At 43.9% G+C, this 16,941-nt stretch overlaps 1 protein-coding gene and 1 long non-coding RNA gene across 2 annotated transcripts in view; one reads left to right on the top strand and one right to left on the bottom strand.

Annotated features, from left to right (window-relative positions):
- LOC138292860 (uncharacterized) overlaps positions 1-10,072 on the bottom strand; it is a 38,989-nt gene extending 28,917 nt beyond the window's left edge. Inside the window, exons 1-2 of the long non-coding RNA XR_011202828.1 lie at positions 9,976-10,072; positions 391-531 (exon numbers count right to left, since the gene is read on the bottom strand). This is a non-coding gene — a long non-coding RNA (uncharacterized lncRNA). The remainder of the gene's footprint in view (positions 1-390; positions 532-9,975) is intronic.
- TECR (trans-2,3-enoyl-CoA reductase) overlaps positions 1-16,941 on the top strand; it is a 168,321-nt gene that overhangs the window by 35,206 nt on the left and 116,174 nt on the right. The gene's annotated exons all lie outside the window — the stretch shown is intronic.

Here is a 16,941-nt window from a genome sequence, read left to right as displayed (position 1 = left end):
GATAGGCATTTAGCTTAAACAGAAGACACATGCACTGAGTAAGCCCAAACTCTCCAGAGGAGGTTTAGTGGGAGAAGGTTAGGAGGGTTCTACTACTCTTAAACAAAAAAAACAAAAAAGCCAAATTGATACTTTTAGAGCATAATTTTCCAAAACATATCATTTGAAAATGTAGACGTTTTACGTGTAGCTCTAAAGGGTGTTTCATATTTTTCACTGCCTTCGTATGCAGGAGAAAGCTTACTCCGAGCTCGCACATCTCGCAGGTATTGGGAGTTTCTCACCTATCACTATTTTTTTTTTTTAAAAAGCTTTGTAATGCAATTCTGTCATTGCTAAATGCAATTAACCGGTATTGGTATCCATTTTAATGTTACTAAATATACCAACCTGTGGAATGATTGAAGGCAGAGTCGGTCTTGCTCGGATTCAAACCCATGACCCGCACATCCTCGCTTATTCCAGCTGCATGCTTTCAAAGCTCTGAGAAGTCCTGCACTGGCTCTTATGCATGGTCCGCTCCTTCCTGCCCTGCCAAAGAACGATATGTGGATTAAGCTTGGGTAGGCGTCTTGAAAGGGTCTTTTTGTGAAAATACACTTACGTGTAATATATCCGAGGTTAGCTGTACAGAAGGTACCCGAATAGTGAGTGGTAAGCTTCGACATAACTGCACTGTGCTTTGATCTGAGGATAGGTGTCCTGGTGTCCCCCCCCCCCCCCCCCTAAAGGTGGACACAATACCTACATGCCCCAGCCTCCAAGTTGTACACAATTTCCCAGATGTGACCCCATCACACTCACAGACTGCCGAGCAACCTGTTCTGTAATATAGAAGATTAAGTATTTGTTTCCTCAATGTTTTTTGCAGGCAAAGCATCAAACTATAGAATACTGCAACCAAAGTGTGAAGCCCGTATACAAGAGTTGCGCATCTTGGCCCTTATTCACAGGAGCATTGTTGAATGTCATGAACTAAAAAATAGAAATTTAATCAGCTGAGCCGCATCCAAAGGATGCTTCTCCTCTTCTCAACACAAACCTCGTGGACAAACCTCCAGTATAAATTTGACCATGCGGTCCTCAGACTTGGATGCTTTGAATCACATACTGTAATTTTACACATTGACCATACTATCGAGCTCGTCTCTCACAGTCACAGGAGACTGCTGTTTCACCCAGTGCATCTGGTGCAAGCTGAACTTCGGAAATATAAGGGTTTATTGAAATGTTATCTGGATGGCCGTTTTCTATGGTTTTCAAAATGAAGGCCAAACAACCATGGTCAGAGAGACTCCGCTTGGGTATGTGGTTTACAAATAGTCATAAAATGAGAGACACCTGATGGCAATCATGTATAATATTGTTAATTAGACAAATCTTTTCCCAAACTTGATCTCAAGTTCACTTATCTCGGGCTACTGTTGGATAAAAATATCGATAAACATATTTTCAGAGCACATTGGTATAAAATGCTACAAAAGACTACCCATTGGAATCTTTTTGGCAGTGGAGTTGTTGCAGAATGCCAACAAGGAAACACTTTGTGACCTGCCCTGAGTTCTGAACATTAGCGATTACACCTTATTCTTCACCGAGAGTATCACAACACATCACTGTCAACTAAAATCGACTCATCAAGAGACTCTAGAACGGCTGCTTCACCGTGCATCACAGCAAGTAGAATGTTTTGAGAAATAACATCAAATTAATAACTTTTTTTTTTCCAAGTGCAGCTTTTTCTGAGCCCCACTAAAAGTCATAGATGTCAGAAATGTAAACCCTCCCTCGGATGTTAACGTATTACTGCAGACGTCGTTAATCTGGAAACAATTTCACAGCCCTTTAGACAGCTGACTGAAGTGAAGTCACCCTAGGAATGGGAGAAAGAACAACAACTGCTTTCACTTATTTAAAAACATCTTTACAGTGTAACAATGACATTTTTTGTCATTAATAGAAACACTGATTATGTTTCTACAAGGACAGCATTAAACAGCTGGGGCACCACTTGCTTATGCAAGCAGAGCACTGACACAGTAAAAAAAAGATATTCTCAAATTGAGAATGCGGCTCTTGCCATTAATTGGAGCTCTGTTCACTTTCATACTTATACCAACACCACCTTAAGGTAATCTCCAAACCATAGGCCTCTGATACCACTTAGCAGGAACATTCTCCCACCACCTCTTTATGGAGGCAGTGAAGAACAACTCCTGGAAAATGTTCTTGTCTGTCAAACAAGCCAGGGAGCTAAAGCAAGAACATCCTGTCGGCACTTTGGAGAGTGCATCATGAGCTATGCCCTAGCAAGGAAGGTTTAGCATTCGGAGGATTCAAGGTCATGATCCCTCAGACCCTCTGAAACGGAACATAAATGCAACCTGTGGACTGCAAAACTAAGGTGAAACTCTGGGCAGAGGAGTGGTTTCCCAGTGTGTTCATCCTTGTGGACCAGACTGTTAACAAACACAGGCTACAGGTGTCAGTAAGCGTCCCAACCCAATAATAACTGAAGAAGTGTTTACAACACTATTAGCGGAAGGTAGAGCTGACTTATGACTTATGTACACACGCCAGATAGAAAGTAGCTCCTGCTGTTTATCGATGCCTGTGTTAAATTCAAGGTAGTTGACATTTTACCCTTGACAATATTTGAAGATGCCAAGCTGAAGCTGGAGAAGATTAGAGCAGGATACAACATCCCACCCATCGCTAAGGCAAATAAACGGTCTCCATTTCAGGCCACCAAATTCCAAGTATACCTTGACTCCCAAGGGACATTGGACCGGAAAATTACCCCTCTGCGTCTTCAAGCCAAGGGAGAGGTGGAGAGATTTATGAGAACTCTGAATAAAGCACTAAGTATGTGTGCTGAGCAAAACTAAAATGTTGAGTGAGCTACCCATAACTTCTACACATGTTTAGGAACTCCCTTCACTTTGCTGTCACTGGCAGCAGTGCTTCTCAGGCACCCAGCAAATTACATCATACTGTGGCGCCACAACGGATAGCACTTTCTATTGACTACTGGCTGAAAAACAGGAGAGAAAGAGACAACTATTATACCATCAAAGTGGGGTGGGGGGAGGGTGTGGAATAACCAGTGAACATTCAAAAGAGAGAAAAAGGTGGTGAGAGACCTTCACCAGGAGGAGAGTTTAGGGCACTCTTGGAAAGTGAACCATGGGTAGAGGTCAGCACCAGAGGCAAAGTGGTCACAGAAAAGCAAATAGAAAATCAGTGTGTCCCTGTTTAGGAATTTGAAGGGCCATCATCCCATTGGTGATGCATCAGTGCAAACCACAACATACAGAACTCATTGGAAAACTTACTGTAATAGGAGGACTACTGCCCAGTCACCAAACTGCCTGAAAAGACTGCCTCTGACAGCGAGTAACCATAACACTCTGAGGGAAGCGAACATCCAACCAATCACTGACAGTCAACCACTAGGACAAGAAATAGATCTTTGTAAGCATCCCTCTGCTACTCTAGTGCCTGAGAGACTCACAACTGTAATGAACACTTTGAGAATCGCATTTTTTGTTGCTGTTGATTTTAAGTTTAAGATTGGAGGCCTGGTATACCACCCTGCCACTACGCAGTGAGTGATCTTGCACTCATCAGGGATAAATAAAGGTGGACAGAGCGCTTGGACTCCGTATCCTGTCACAAGACTCTCTGTTGGTTACTGCGTGACTGAGTCTTACCTACTGTTCCTGTTCTTTGTTCACTAGTGCTCACCCTAGAGGATAGATTTGACTGGCATAGGATTGAGATCTGTAGCTCCTGTCTGCATACTTCACCTCACACCTTGAACTGTGCATTCTCCCAAGGGAAGAGGCTGCAGTACAGGGCACAACACCTTATGAGATGCCCCAGAGATCTCCGAAGAGAAGTCCTCGTCTTGCGCACATTACTCCAGCTCTCTTAACTTGTTGCGGCTATTGAACTCTCCCTTAGCGTCAGAGGGAAGGTTGTCCTACTTGTCAAGATCAAGCTCTACTGACCCGGTTTCATTGTGGTCTGCAGGGATCAGCCAGAGCTCAGCTAGGAACACACAGAAACTTCTCTAGCTTTATATCTCGGCATGTTGATTTTTTATGGTTTCTAAATTTGTTCCATTTTGAGACGATCTATTTTCTGGTGTTTGATAGCTTTAATGTGTATTTTCATCCTCATTTTGTTAACTTTAATAGCTGACCGCCATTACTAATGCCTGCTTTCCTACCTATTTTAAACGGGTGGGAAAACCTGGTTATTACTTTACTTGGGACCCGAAGCTAGATTGCTGTTATCTCCCTTTGTGATCCGAGTGAATTTCTTCTTGGAAACTTAAACTGTCGAACTGAGGTTCTTGAGTCCGAGTACTTTGTGTTATATTCTATTGTGTAGAGGTGCGTTTGCCAGTTATTTGACAATTTGCCCTGTGCGTATATCCATCCTAAATGCAGAATGCATGAAAAGGAATTAATGGGAATGTAAATGTTATGCAAGAAACCCGGAAATGCAGCAGTGTGAGCTAAAACGAGTTAAGATTGTGTAACTTTACTACTGCCAGATCCGCCATGGTTTGGGATGTTTTTCACTCGACAAACGTCAGGACACATTAAAGCACCTTCGTTACAGGTAATCTTTAATGAGACTGTTCCAGCGAGAAGAAAGCCTTAGCTCGCTGTAGACATGTCTTGTGATTAGAATTGGTCAGGTCTCCTTTTCATTGGACAAGTGTGGGGGCGGTTTATCACAAGGTTGCATTTTGCTTGTGCTTCCTGGTCATTCCGCTGGACAGCTCTATTCATCTGAGCAAACCGACGACTCTTCATATACTCAAGGGGCACGTGACCTACGTGAGTGTGCACCCCCGCCACCTGTGCGACCGGTGAATTTATGGAGCCCGGGAGCCATTGTGCACCGCGTGCTGAGCGGGATGGACACAGCTGCCCACCGATACGGGGCAGATTGGGTTGCAACGACGTCTCCTTTGTGCACGTTGCTGAAAACGAGCTCCCTCTGCCCAGCGGTTTCCGTTTTCAGTTCTGCCTGTACAGCTTTTAGAGCTATGAGGTTTATAGCTGAGATGGAACTTGAGGCCGAAGGGCTCTGAGATAACACTGTAGGCAGAGTCTAAGTTTGCTAAAGATAAGATATATTTTAACTGCTGGGCGAGCGTGTCAAAGACCTCAAACGAGCCACCGTAGGGTGAACCCATCTCTGCCCTTTAGACGTTCAGAGTCGCCTACTGCAGGTAGGCGTGTACAGTAAGCAAACGCCATTGTCAACCCGGAGAACACCCGAGGACAATTGTAAAGTAGCTCGAAAGCTCTGTTTAAATAGAGATGTAAGCAGAGGAAGTCGGATTCTGCGCCATATCCGATAGCATGCTCTTTTACTTCTACCCAGGCACAGGATGAAACGAAATTACTGTAGATGTGAAGGTTTCTTCATAGAGCTTGAAGTAAATGAACTGCCTGAGCCCGTCACGTGAAAGATGTCCTTTTCTGATATTCCTGTCCTCCGATCTACAGCTCTTCAAACCTGCCTTTCGGAGAACTATTGGTCAAACTACATTTCTCTTAGTCTCGCTTCCTTCTCTGTAATTTAATCCTGTCATGCAAGAGATGGGGCAATGAGAACGTCTCAGTCAATTACGTTATTTTACTGATTTGTGTGGTAAGAAACAGAACGTGCTTTCTTTTTCTTCTAGCAACGCCTATCCAGTCAACGTTTCTCTGTTTCATCTCAAATGTCTTCTGAGGCTGTTCTACTGTGTCAGGTCATCAGAGTGTAATGTAGGGGATCAACAACTGTGATGGGAATGCATCTGCTAACCACTCATGGAATCATTTCCGCCATTTAGGCTCACCTCCTCCGATTCCTAAAGAGACCAATCTTAGGTTTACTGTTCCATCCCTGCCCCAAATTACTTATAGATACCTATTTTTTTTATAATTTTAGCATTCTTCCATCAGATAACTTAATCAGCAACAAAATGATGCATTGAGAATACACGAATCGGCCTTCTCTACAGGGATTATTACACTCGGGTGCATTTCGCTGTTTTTAATTGGGCCAACCATATGAACATGTGTCTTGGCCCAACCCCAGAAAAGTCAGTCCGGCCCACACTTCTAGGCCATGCAGACGAACATCAGAGTAGTCTGAACAGGGACACAACGGCAAGACACACATAGCTTTCTGTGGACTGTGTTAATGCAGTCTGTGATATGGGTGTAGACGTGGACCCATAAGGATGTTGTCAGTTTGTCTTTCTCTCTGCCTTTTATTTTGATTCATAGGGAAAATGGTATTACTGTAAATTGGCATTTAAAAAAGCGCCCTGGTTGTATATTTAACAAGGCTAGAGTCCAGTTGCGGCTCACATGGAGGTTCAGAGAAAGAATGACGTTTTGGGTGACGGCTAGTAGTATAGCATCGTTTGCTTCTAAGATAGTTTTTTCCCCTCAAATATTTATCAGGAATATGGCCAATGTTATGAACGTGCCCTTCCTTTGGTGCATAGACATCACACCTCTGACGCATGCAGTCAACTGCTCTTGGCCAAATAATCCCACAGTTGCCCCAGGGACTCAGCCAATTGTCTGTTTCTCTCAAACCTCCTGTATCACAGCTGGATGCTAGAAGAAGTACCCAGACCACTGGTGGGCACCATAAGGCATCACAAACTGCTTCCTGATTGCTAATATGGTTCCAAACCGATGACTGGAACAGAAAGTGCACTAATGTGTGTAAGACCGGATATTCAGTTTTGTCCATTGGGTGGGCACTTCCACCAGCTTATAACTCGACAAGATGGACTATGGATGTTATATTGAAAAAACTGAGGTAGCACTGGGACTCATTGTATGCCATAAAGTGCTCTCCAGCATTCCTATAGAACTGCAGCTAGAACGTCAAGATGGGTTTACCAGCATCCTTCGGAATCTGAAGTTACTGCACTGTCTACACGCAAAACACATAACAAAGCTCCTTAAAGAATAAATAAATCTCCTGTGCTTTGGGTTTATGCAGTATGTTACTTGGCTGTATGTGTCGGAGAGTTCTTAGGGGCACATAGGTGAAATTTGGACAGATGTTGTGGAATGGGACAGTGGAGAACTGCAGTGTAGAGTACAGTCGAATCTTGTGTGCTAGAGGATAGTGCAAGGGGTGTAGTTATGTGTTTGTATGTTAACCTGGCCTTAAACTGTGTGAATCTCCAAGATACTTGAACAGATGCTTCTGATCGCCTTCCCAAGTAAATGCTGTCGCAGTTTCTGTCTCATGAACCTGGCCCTGTGGCAATAGCTTTGGGATTTCAAGGTGCACTAGATATGTTCAGACAGGAAATTGATACATACTCCGCTGAATCTGCTGTTTAGGAGAAGTAGAATAATCTCGCAGACAGCGAGAGCTGCTGATGTTTTCTCTCAGTAAAGCTTAAAGGATTGTGTCACCTGCTCTGCTGCTGGATACAGTTGCACTTGTTGGCACTAAGAGGCTTTACTTCTTCTAGCATAAGTTGTACAGGGTGTGGCCAGAGCTACCGCTTCCAAGGGGGCTTTGCTTAAAAACTCTTTATCTTATGCCCCTCACGGGGAGAAGAATGTTGAGCAGCAAACTTGGATTTTGCCTCTCTTAGCCACGTAGCAATCCGCTCTAGATCATTAACTATTTTTCAATAACTGACCCATGGTGCACAGCTGACAAGACGGAGCTCACTTGTCATCCTTTCTGAAAAACGTTTGGCATTTCTGCCATCCAAGGAAGTTGTGTGCCCATTTGTAACTTGTATCTTTGCCGCTCTCGGTGGTAGAGTACTATTTCCTACCCTCAGATGCTGGCAGCTTGCTGTATCAGCTAAAGTAGGCTCATCGGACCCCTGCATATTGCAGCTGTTGGTCAGTCTATTGGGTGGCTTCTATGTGAGGCAGGGCTCTTTGATGGCCCGCCTGTCTGTGCAGGTTCTGGTGACCCCCCTCCAAGCAGGGCAGCCGCCTGGGATGATGAGCCCCCCCCATTCTTGAGTGCTGTTTTCAACCCTCTTGACTGGCAACAGTGACTTCTGTATTTTGTAGGGAGTACATTTTAAGCAATATGTAGGATTGCAACATTTTCTACAGGTACCTTTTTAGAATGAGTTTTCAAAGTTTCACAAAAACTAAATATTCCACACTTAAGGGACCAGCATGTTTTTTCCTTAGTACAACCATATGTCTTAAGAAGACACCTGCCCCCCTAAAAAAAAAACATTTCTGTCCACATATGAATTATAGGTAGAGCACCCCTCTGTTCCCGAACTCATTTTCCTTATTTACAAAAAAAGCATTGTCTTGGCACCGAATCCTGTGCTTTGATCGTAGAAAACCCTCAGAGTCCACCCTCATTTAACTTCTAGCCAAAGAAGCTGGGTTTTAGAACCTGGTTGTTTGTGGACAGCCCAGGAACTAGAATTAAAGGGTGGCATCATCTTCTTTTTCTTGTGAAGGTATTAAAGTAGGGTGCCTTCTACATGTCTCATAATTAAGGGAGAGGAGGATGGCTTTCACTGGTCTTGTCCAATTGGGGCAGGTAAGGTTGGCTTCTACTGCCCTTGTCTTATTGTGACACAGTAAGCTGGCTTCCACTGCTCTTTCCTGATTAGCGGAGAAGCATACTGGTATCTGCTGCTCTCTTCTGGTTTGAATAGAGTAGGCTAGCAAGGATCTACTGCTCTCCTGATTGAGCAGTCTGGCCTCAAAGTCTGAAAAACCTCTTTACACCAATGTTAGCAAGCTTGGAGTGCATGAAGCTACGTTATGAGGAGAATGCCAGTGCGCTACTGTCCAGAATAAATGAAGAGGGCACCTTGTCTCCAGCTGTGGCAGTTGGTAAAGAGAAGTACAGTGTGACGAGTTTAGCTGCATGAACAGCAGTATTTCGGTGCGTGGGTCACCTGGACCATCAGTAACGTGATTGAGCCACATGGCCAGATTTAAGAAGCCAGGACTGGCAGTGTGAGATGCTAGGAGCACATGACAATAAAGGTTGCCCAGAATTGCTACTTTGATGGCTCCAAAAAATTATCCTGGTAGTGGTGCTTTGGTGCCACAGTAGTTGATGCTGAAGCGGGACCCCGGTGCCTGCAGATTGCAGCACCACAACCACACCTCTACTACAAAGGTAGTGAGACAAGTGATTGCCCTAGAAGTTCTACTGTGGTGGTGATGCAAGGATAAATGGCAGGAGCGGTGCTTTGGTGTCTGCACTCTTATAACAGCTATTGATTTGTTTAAATAGTCAGTTTATATTTGACACTAGAAAATAGGTCTAATCTTTCTAAGGCTCTTGAGGTTTGGCCCTCAAAGCACACGTAGGAGGATCATGGCAGGGCGGCAGCAGGATCCCGGCGCTAAGTATCTTGTAACCATGCACAGCTGTTGCTTCACCCTCCATCCTCTCCCTAGTAGCTAAGATATCCTTACCTTTCTGCTTGTCGTCCTCCGGACAGGGACGTCCGATCTGCTGCTGCAGACAGCTGTCTGGAGCTGTGGAATCTTGGGCTCCTCTCGGAAGTTGCAAACACGCCCCGCTCTTTAAGATCCTCGCTGCTTCTCGGTGTTCTTTTGTTCTCCGCGTTACTTTCCATCTCTTATCCAACAAGACGTGATTTTGATCCAGTTTACCATTTCCCTATTTGTTGTTTTTCTTCATCTCTCTAGTTTCTGCCCTCCTATTTTTTACCTTTTTAATACAACAAAAAAACTGGCTCTAAATTTTCGTTTTAACTTCTTTCTACCGTGCCCCACTGTGTCTTATTTCACTACCTGTTCTTATTATTGTTACCTCGTGATCCTTTTTTTCAAGACTTTCTCTTACTACTTTGTTTCCTCTTTCATCTTTGAAGTTGTGTGCAAGATGTTTTTCCAACTTTGTCTGGCTGATCCTTTTAAATTCTCCAATCTTTTCCATCATTTTTTATCGTATCCTTACCTCCTTCTTCATCCATCCTTCCTAGCTGTACTCGCCTCGCAGTCTCCCTGTTGCCTCTCTGCTTCTTCCCTTGCTCTGTATTCCGCACGCACCTCCCATTTCTTCTGCTGTCTCCTCCTTGCATTAGCAGCGTCACCTGGTGTGGGCGGGGCCTGTGCAGAGAACTTCGTATTTTAAGATGTTGAGGGTCTCAGCAATATGTGTCCGCCTCCTGCCTCGGATTCCTTCTGCCTCCGCGCGCGCTCCCTTGGGCTCTCGGGCATGAGTGGCCTGTCCTGGGCTTGTCCTATTTATAGGGCCGCTGGCCACAGTCGCTGATATCTGCTGAGAGTGCTGAATGGCTTCCAAGAGCTGAGCTCAGTTCTCCAGGAGGGAATGCAGGGTGCACCAGCTTCCTAGCGGAAGGGAGGCGTGCAAGGCCATGCCCCGGACCTGCACTCCATCCTTTGCTAACTGTTCTCAGCATCTAGTCATTCTGTTCTTTGAGTCGTAATCGCAAAGTGTTCAGCAAGGGCTGTAAAACGAAATGTTATCTATGTCTGTCCGAGTGTTGACAATTTATCCCAAACTGCTGTGAAAATCTTACAGTTAGAGCCAGTGTCAAATCTACAAAGTCTAGGGTGACCAGATTTTGAGGAGCAAAAACCGGGACAGGTCAGACATAAAAGAAGGATTAACGACTTTTCACTCACTTTTATATCTGGCATGTCACTTTTTTGCGTAGCTTTTGTGAATGTGTGCCTAAACGTGTGTGTGTGTGTGTGTGTGTGTGTGTGTGTATATATATATATATATATATATATATATATATATATATGTGTGTGTATATATATGTATGTGTGTATATATATATATATATATATATATATATACACGCACATTTACAAGACTATACATATAAAATTAGCTATGGCTTGACCTCCCACCCTGCACCCCCAACCCGCCCCATCCACTTCTCTCTGCTCCCCACTACCTCTCTCTGCTGGGAGCAGACAGGGGACTGTGTTGCCTGACAGTAACAGATAAATTGCTTTAATTATTGCATACTCTGTAGGCGTCTGTTAAAGGAGAGCATCCCTTGAACTTTTGCTTTCCTAGATAATCTGACCTTTGTCCCAAAAACCGGGACATTTATGAAATAATTTGGACCCTTGTCCCAAAAACTGGGACATTAGTTTAAAATTAAGAGAGGCGTCGGGACACCGGGACAGTCCTCTAAAAACCGGGACTGTCCGGGGAAATCCTGGACGTCTGGTCACCCTAACAAAGTCTCCCAAAACGATCCTAACTAGGTATTGAGCTCCTAAGATTTTTAGTCAGAGGCTGTTATTGTAGCTGCTGATGCCATCCCGTGTTGGCCACACTAGTCTGTGGAACATTCAAATTACAGCTGCTTGACCAGTTTTTGAGATTTCAGTTCTCCTCCATTTTTCCTATTTTCAAAAACGTTTAGTGACTCTTGGTTTAATTGTCTATTTTTTTGCAGGGTTAATCATTTTGCATAGTAACACTTAGACTGTTTATATGTAGTTGACCAAGGGTATGCCAAATATTAGTTTTGCCATCATAGTTTGGGAAAATTTGTAGTAATAGCCCGTTGTTAAGTGGATAATTTTATGTAATTTACTAAACTTAGCTTTTGCCAAAGAGGTCCAGCTGAAAGTTTTTTGCTGGAGATTTTTTCCTGCAAAAACTTGTTTGGAGGAAAATTCTAAAAGTGGCCTTTGTCTGATTTATCTCCCAAACACACCTGCATATGGTAGACTTTCACCCTTTAAAAAAAATAAAAAAAATATCAGACTTATTTCTCTTGAGAAGTTTGAACAAACAAATTTCGCAGCTATCCCATCCATTGTTTTAATATCTAGACTCTGCCCTCCTCGCCCTATGAGTTCTCTCAGTGAGGTTTCCTACCGTCCTTCGAATCCTAATCTTACCACCTGCCACTCAACCCACCTCTGCCACCCGCCCCCAAAAGACGAAACACCTAGGTTGAAGGAGCAAACGCACAACCTGTACAATTCACAGGCGCAGTGTGGCATACTTCCTCTTGAGAGGAATTAGTGATGCAAGCTGACAGCACTTGCAGGCACATCATGCATGCTTTGGCTTTTACAGCTGTCAGAATAACTAAGAGTATAAAATTGTAAGCAAGTGGATAGTGTTATGTTTTACAATCCCATTTTAGGTCAAAAAATCTCACCCCAGTTTTAGAGCTCCGGCATACCAACATTTACTTCCCAACTGAATTTCAGCCCCATGTCCACTTTTGTCAATGTTTGCACATCCCTCTGTGCTGAAGTTCTGGCTTGAACTTACTGAATGCCAGACTCTCATTCGGCATCTCCGGTCCCACTCATGCAGATACCTTTTAGCTCAGTTCTGATCAACATAAAAACTAAACCGAAACATGCATTTGGAATATGGTCCTTCCTTTGCAACAGACTTCCGAATGCTTCCCTGTGAGTTTGGGAATGCCGATGATGACTTGCTTGCCACCACATACCAGCCACATCTACCTTCACTTCACTTGAAGGGTGGAATGTGGCCCTTGCACTGTTGCATACGTTTTTACATGTTTCCAATACTTGAGCTTCCCTATGACGCGTGGAATGTAGACGCTTGTTTATTTGATTTATATGTAGCCTTCTTATCGAATGCTCCAAGTGCCCGACCTAGCCAAAAGGTCTCGTCATCAGTCAGTGGGCTTAGAGAAGATAAACATGAGACTTGAAATATAGAAAGTGGTTTTGCTGTTGTTTTTGTTTACCGCTTAAAATGCGTTTTGTTTTGATCATTTAGTCTTGACCGGAGACATGCCTTGGTGCCACACACTTCTGATACATGTGTTTTCCATATGGCTTTATCGCATGCCATGCTTCTCAGGTCGGTGCCTACTCTTACCTCATGGAACACAGCATATATGCCTAGAATTCTAACACAATGTTTTGCCCATTTGAGCTTCTTTCTTAACTCGCGTGATATTGCGCACCTATTCCTGGTCCTAGTGTGGCTGCATCCAGCTTGTTAAAGGCAGAGCCATACGCTGGTCAAGCCCTCTCTAGGTGTTTTTCTTATGTGCGCCTGTCACATTTTCTTAGTTTTCACTGCACTTTAAGAACTAGAGCCTTCTTGGCAGTCCTTTGATCATTTGGTTCAGGCTCTCTGCACTGCTGCCTCACCTTCAGATCTTTCCTTTGTTTTCATCTCTCAGAGGGCCTTCCGGAATGATGCCATATTTAATTTGTTACAAATCTAGCAACGTTTTGCTCTTCTGCATGTGTATTTTCATTGCTTGTGCAGTATTTTATCAGATTGTACACCATGCATGGTATGCACCACACTGTTCTCAGTAAGCACTGCAAGGTACATTACACGTACTTTGCCTGTTGTTAGGAGCACCATTTCCACCGAAGACACTACGGGTTGAGTTTTCTCTAGAGTCAGATGTGTTGTGCCTAGATCTCAGATACTTTTAGATATTCCTGGATATTCTTTGCACATAGTTCTTTGAAGCCACTAGGAGTTATGGTATTACACGTTCTGTAACATGTTGACAGACTTCACTTGTTCACTGATTTAGACATTTAGCTTAATGGGTGATACTGGTGTTGAATAACTTGAGGCTTGCAAGAAACAAGCATATCAAGCTTTTTTTTTTTTTTTTTTTTGCATCAAACTTCAATTTCAATTGTCTACTCCTGGTTTGTGGTGGTGCCATGTTTCGCCCCCGTTGCTTTTTAGGTCGCGGCTGTCTGATTTGCTATAGACATCTTGCAGACTTTCAGAAAGTTGATCTAGGAAACCATTCTGCTCGTGGTTTACAATTGACTTCGTGGTTTGCATTTCACACTTTTTGGCTTTCCATTTGTTGGCTATGTTTGCTTTAGACTGTCCAGGTTCAGTTCGTCCCTCCTGTTACCTAAATCGTGTTTTATGTACTCTTTCACAAACTCGCTTTCTGTTACCAGGCCTTTAAATCTTGTTCTTATCTTCTTGTCACATTTGCTGTGCATTCAGAGACAGATGTCAAATGTCAGGCGCTGTCTTCCAAGGGCTCTTGTTTACTTTTATTTCTTTGACATCAAAGTGAGAGGATTTATGTGACAATCTTGCTGGATACTGGGGGTCAGAGAGTTTTTTTTCTAGCACACGAAAACACTTAAATGAACTGTGTAAGTATTTCAGAATATATCAGAATTAAGAACGCACAAATGAAGCACATTTCTTGTTATTTCTGAAGTGTGTTGAAAACAAATACTTTAATATGATCAAAACAAACCGCGTGATGCAAATTCCACACATTTTGTCTGTGTACTGTATAGTTATCTTAGTAAAACTGTATGTCTGTGTAACTGTAATCGTCATTTCGATTGAAATGCGTTGTCTGTAATGGCAGTGTGCTGCCACACTATGAATACTCCACCCTATGCCACTCCATTCTAGTCTGCACAACTCCACACCATTGCACTGTACTCTGCACCACTCTACTTTACATAATTTCATGCCACTATGCTCTTCACCTCTCTACTCTAAGCCACTGCACTCTACACCTCTACAACTCTCTACCCGTGACCACTCTTTATGCCACTGCATTCTTCGCCACTGTACTCTACACCACTGTACTCTACACCACTGTACTCTACACCACTCCAGTCTAGGCCACTCTAATCTACTCTGCACAACTCCACTCTCCGCCACTCCACTCTTCACCACTGCACTTTATACATCAATGGAGTTTACTCTAACACTCAACTCTGTGCCCCGGCACTCTGCCAGTTCATTATACACCACTCTAATCCAAGCTGCACCACTGCACTCGGTGCCACTGCGCTCTATGCCACTTTACTTTACGCTATTACACTCTGCCACTTTACGCAACTGCACTCTGGCCTGCACCACTCCACTCTGCACCTCTACTCTGAACCAGTCTACTCTACCCCACTGCACTCTACGCCACTATGCCACTCTACTCCACTCCACTCTGTGCCACTGCATTCTACGCCACTCTACCCTTAGCCACTGCACTCCTCGCCAAAGCACTTTACAAAACCGCTCTCTGTATCACTGCGCTCTACACCACTTTAGTCTACACCACTGCTGTCTGCACCGGCCTACACTACTGCAATCTACTCTGTAACACACTGCACTCTCCGCCACTGAACTCTGCCACTCTACTCTGCACTACTGCACTCTACGTCACTGCAGTCTATAGCACTAACCTCTAATCTGCAGCACTCTGTGCTACTCTACTCTGCACCACTCTATGCCTCTTTACTTGACTCTGCCCCATAGCCCTCTGCACCGCTCTAGTCCACTCTGCTCTGCTCCACACTGAGCCATTGCAGTCTACTATGCACCACTCTAATATTCACACTGCAATCAGTGCAACTGCACTTTACGCCACTATACTCTGCAACACTCTACACCAGTGCACTGTACACCAGTCCACTCTGTGCCACTCTACATAACTCCACCCTATGCCACTCCACTCTACAACACTCTATGATGCCACTAACATTTAGGCATGCTGAACAGCAGCCACACTGGGGAATAGCATGGCTAAAACACATTGGAAAAGCTAATAGCTCTTGCATAGGCAAGACTTATTGGCTTTGCCAATGCTTGAATAATATGTTTTAGTCTAATTTTCCATTGTACCTTTTTATTAGCTACGATTAACATATTATGTGATTACCAGTGTCTGTCCTGTCTGCAGGACGAGTTGGTGAGCTGCCTGCTCCTTGTTTTTCCAGCCCCCTATACAGTCTTCAATTGGAACCTGAAACTGCAGCGAGTGCATTCTTTCTTGGTTTCTAAAATGCTTCTGGACATCTGAAAAATAATGTGTCTCTGTCATGTTAGCGAGACACAAGTGTGATGTTTTCTGAGCCTAATGTAGTGTGCTCGATGGGAGGAGATCGTGTTCTGGAAACCTTCCTTTAGCTTCTGTACTGTTCAGTCCATATAGATGAAAAGTGTATCATTGGGTGCTTTTTGTAGAGTTGCCTTCACCTTTAGTTAGCTTCAAGGATGTTTTACCATGAAATACCAAGGCCTCTTACTGCAAGCAGAGAAGCTCCTGAATTTAAATGGCATAGAGAACAAAAGGTAGGGGAGTTACTTTCATTCTGATCAAGTGCTGCTAGGTCAGTTAGTCACACTAGCTGAAGGATGTCTCTTATTTCAGATCTTATTGCTGGGGCAGTCCTGTGATTGGCTGCCAGTCTCCCTTCTGAATGGTCACTTGCTTCTTCATAAGAGCCTTCACACATTTCTCAGATTGTTAATGGGTTTCCATTACTATATATTCGAGACTATTCCCATAAATATGAATTGTGCTGTGGGGTGAAAGCCATTTGCTAGCACTAATACCCCACTTCATTGTGATGGGAATGTCCCCTGCTTGGGTGTACTGGATGACTTCTTTCTTCCTTGATAATGTGTACCTCTTTCCTTTTAATTTGTGAAGGAAAGAGTGCTGGTGTCCAAAGCTCTGCTCGAAAGTCTGTGACTGATGCACTTAAACACTGTGCCAAACACCAAGGAGCCTTTAAATCGACTTCATGCCTCTATAATACACTACCAGAGACTCCCCACCTTTTTATCTCTCAAGGCCTCTTTTCCTTCCATCAAGGCCTATGCAGGGCGTAATGGACAACGTGAATGCCCTATGGTATTGCAGCAGTTTTAGTGGAGGGCTACATGAGCTATGCTAGGAGACACTGACGCTTTGGCGCTGCCTGTACCTTCAGGGGATTCCCTGGACTGTAAGCCATCTTTTGGGGTCCTAGGACACTAGGATGAGCTCAGCAGACATTGTCTAGTGACCACATGTAGCATCTGCATGTGGTGGGTGAAGGTGTATTCGCGCCATGGAGCATGCTTTGAGTAGATCTTTTCGTAATCTCTGAGAACACTGTTTTGAGCTTTTTGCACTCTAGAGTTTCATTAAGGTTACTTAGG

Source organism: Pleurodeles waltl, chromosome 4_2, assembly GCF_031143425.1.
Source record: "Pleurodeles waltl isolate 20211129_DDA chromosome 4_2, aPleWal1.hap1.20221129, whole genome shotgun sequence".
NCBI classification, from domain to species: domain Eukaryota; kingdom Metazoa; phylum Chordata; class Amphibia; order Caudata; family Salamandridae; genus Pleurodeles; species Pleurodeles waltl.
Note: the sequence above shows the minus strand (reverse complement) of the source record. Positions and strands in the feature narration are given on the sequence as shown.